We start from the raw sequence: 3,936 nt of genomic DNA on the forward strand, positions 1-3,936 counted from the left end.
CAATATAGGGAAGTTCACTAATGTAAGATATAAATAAATTTACAAATTGCAACCATACCTTTGACAGACTTTTAGGTCCAGGTTTAGTTTGCAGGTACGTTTTGTTCAGTGAATAAGAAGAATGTAATTAAGACGAAAGAAAGTGACTTAATGAGCATGGAGTGGGCCTGTAGCTAACAACGAAAGCAATATCTAGCAACAGGCGATACTTATGGAGTGAAGTTTGAACCGTTCGACGACGGACACTAATAGTTAATAGTGTTAGCTTTCGGTCGCGTTACACTGAAACCATTTAATTGAGCTCCAAGGTCACTGAACAACTTGTTGTTATGGAGCTGAAGGTTAAAACAAGATACCGCAAAATGTTTATGGACGGGACAGGTTATTATTGGTACTTCCAGACATAGGCCTAAGTATAATTAACGAAAATGAATGAAAACCGTATCATCAAATCTTTTTGCCATGCTGCCTTAAGTCATCGATAATTTTGTAACACGTTAGTGTAAACCAAGTTAATGTTTGGCTCCCGCTTGTACACATTACTACACATTTTCAGTTATTTGGTATCGCCATTTTGAGTAGTCCAGCTTCACTAGTACTAGTGAATCAGTTGTCTATTATTCAGCTCTGTCACACACTTAAGTGTTTAACGGTATATAAATCCCAAGAGAAATAGTGCTATGATTCTTCGACATTGATACTATTCTCATTAGTTTTTCTGAACGCATCCTAGCTGAAGACGCTCGGCCAAGCATTCTCACCAGATCACGAGTGGATACTCTATATTAGGCATTACCAGCAACTTCTAGCCATCTTGGACAAGGCGCTTATCGACATATTGATAGCTTTCCAAATATATCTTCGAAACACCTTCATTTCTGACTTCTGATTTGACTGGGTCGGTATACTATGATAACAGACATGTTACGTGTAAAAACGTTGCCAAACTATGAATATCCGTGGCATCTTTAAATGTCTTCCTATTTTCTTTCTCTACACATTTATATATCTTGTGGGTTAGATGTGGGTTGAATAAGTGTGTTGGTTTTGAGGTTAAGGCTGTAAGCACATTTTAACTAAGGTTGAAGACAGTTCCGAAGTGGAAACTTCAGTCTATTTGGTATGGAAGAATGAGTTGCTTTTGCTTTAGCTACGTCATCATGCCCTCCCTGTAGTTCACATTAGTGTCGAGGCTCCATGGTAAAGAAAATTACATCAAGCTCTGTAGATTTATTCTAGATAGAATAATCACAAATGATGAAAGTGAAATTGTCTTCGGGCTCGGGAAACTTCCCCTTACTTTTAAGAGGTCTGACGTCCAGGGACAGTAGTTTGCGTTTACTTTATTTACTTTTGTGCTAAAACTAAAGTTCTCAAGTAATTTAGGGTGGATGAGTCAGGAAAATCTCACTTCGTGATCTTTGTTACTAGAAATTTGCACTGAGGAATTTATTCTAGGCCTATGTTTTCTGCTTTAAACAGATCCCTTCTGCCTTGGATCTGATAGAATGTCCTTGTAACATATGCGCTTGTAACTGAAAGATCATTATTTCTGAATATCTCCCAATCACTCGGTGATAACCTAACGTTAGTCCCTATCACTCAAACGGCTTCGGAGCTGTTGAAATATAATCTAGAATGTCCGCATATTTCACTGGCCATAGCAAACTTAATGGGCACTCTCGTTCCTCTGCAGTATCTCGCCTGTGACTTAAGTAAATACTGATGCACTGCGATCTCTCTGTCCCATTCAAGCCTGGCAGCGGATGCCCATGGCATTTTCATCCTTGGTTAGCAGACGATGAGGTTCACATGTAAAGAGTTTATGTTTGGCCACGCATGACAATCTCATTGTGTCGTTCGTCATAATAAACTCAACATTACTACTTCCTGCAGCAAAACTGGAAGACGGTGACTAGAGGTTGTTCAGAAAAATGAACGTTTCATCGATTAGAGTTTGTCGAGTTGCATGGTCTTATCATGAGCTAGCTTGCGTACGTAAGATTCAGTCTCCATGGGGATACATGTGACCAGCACTGCAGTTATGCAAATTGAAAAAACAGTTAAGTAATCTTCTTTCATGATTATAGACGATTATTAGGCAAAATCATGTTTGATTTGAATTCATTTAGTACTGTTTGTTTGAATTTTCCCATCGATGTGTCAGAACTGCAACTGGTCAGTCTCTAATTGGCATATGTGCATACTGTGCGTATTGCCTCGATATAGCCTTAATTCACAAGCATGGTAAGCAGAGATGGATAGTGGCTAGCAGTGGAATCCAGGACGCGCGTTTCGTCCTATTTGGGACTCGTCAGCTGGATGTACCTGCATCTGAGTTGGTGTTCACTCTGGGACTCGAACCGAGTACCCTCGCTTTAAACGCCATCGCGTTATCCACTCTGCCACTGAGTCCTGATAGCCACTTGGTTATAAATTTTTTTTATGTTTAGTGTAGCTGCCGAGATAAGGTTTCATATTCAGTCGATTGAATTGTCTCTCAAATTTGGTCTGGTAGTACATAGGATTTGTACTCACTGTCAAGAACGCTAGATAAAAATTGGAGGAAGTAACTCGGAGTATTTCGTAGCCCTTAGTGAGGTATCGAAAACACTGGGAAAGGCGCAGCTATGTAGCGGATGAACTGTCTATTTCTAGTCTCAATCTCAAGGTTTACTGAATCTGAAGCTATTATTTTTGTTAATGATAACCTAATATTTTTCTTAATAAATGTAAGTGAATGATATGCGTTAGCCAGGTCATCAACTCATCTTTCCTTTTGTTCTCTTCTTATCCAGTCATTCTCACTCAGGCTTCACTGCAAGTCACCCCAGTACACAAAGTATTCTAGGGCAGATTGGAACCTTTGCAACTCTAATATCGGTTGACTATTATATGTTTATTGGCGTCAGCTACAGACGTTTGCATCTATCTTGACCAAGAGTTTCATTTTTGAGACTACAATTAAGAGAATAATATGTTCATTTGCATCAGCATTACTGATCAAATCTGAATTAAACCTTCATTACTAATCAGATTTAACAAACGAATTGTACAACACAGAAATAATGTGACCAGTCTTGAGAGATTTGAAAAATTTGACGTTACTAAGGGAGAATAATTTCGGAGAATGTAACCAAGGACATGACAAACGTTACGAAGTTTCTACTCGACTTCAAATGTTGCTTTTACATGACCTCGATATTGCATTCGGACCACATCAACTAAGTAGCGTAATGGAAAGTTCTCCAAATTAGAAATAAAGTTCACAGTTGTGGATTATTCTGTGAGACTATAATTTATGGAGTACCCTAGGTGGACTTGTAAAATTTCAGCCACTTACTACCGTGAAAATAGAAGTTAAGTTAAGGAATTTGAGTTGCAGTTTTCACCACGAACTGACACCGAGTATGAAATTACATTCGTCGATTTAGATTTCACCTTCTTGGATAATTAGGCTATTCTCTCTAGCAGTAAAGTATGACTCCTTTCCTCAGATAATTAAACAAAGTCCTGATGAAAAACGTGCAGTTGTCTACATCTCTTATTTGTTTTATAGCTTGAAAGTTATGTGTCTGGTTGGTCAGGTATGTTAGCTGCGTGGTTTGCTTTCGGTGTTGAAAGATATTATCTCTAGCCATCTAATGGGCTTGTCTGAATGTATTTTGAAACGTATCACTTTTCTTGGATTCAAAGTTGTTTTTCTCCATATACATGAATAATGGATTTTCGGGGTTTTCCTTTATTTTTGCAATGGATTTCTCCAGACAAGCCTGGTTCCCACGAAGCTGTAAACACGTTTTCCGCCCGATTAAAGGAAACAAACTTCTGTGTTGTTTTTGTAAGCTTCTACTTATGTACAAAATTTTTAATTGATCTGCATAGTCTTCAGACATCACACCATTGGAGTTAATTGATAGCGGATTACGTAAATGT

The sequence above is a fragment of the Schistosoma mansoni genome, chromosome 4, assembly GCF_000237925.1.
Source record: "Schistosoma mansoni strain Puerto Rico chromosome 4, complete genome".
Taxonomy (NCBI): Eukaryota; Metazoa; Platyhelminthes; class Trematoda; order Strigeidida; family Schistosomatidae; genus Schistosoma; species Schistosoma mansoni.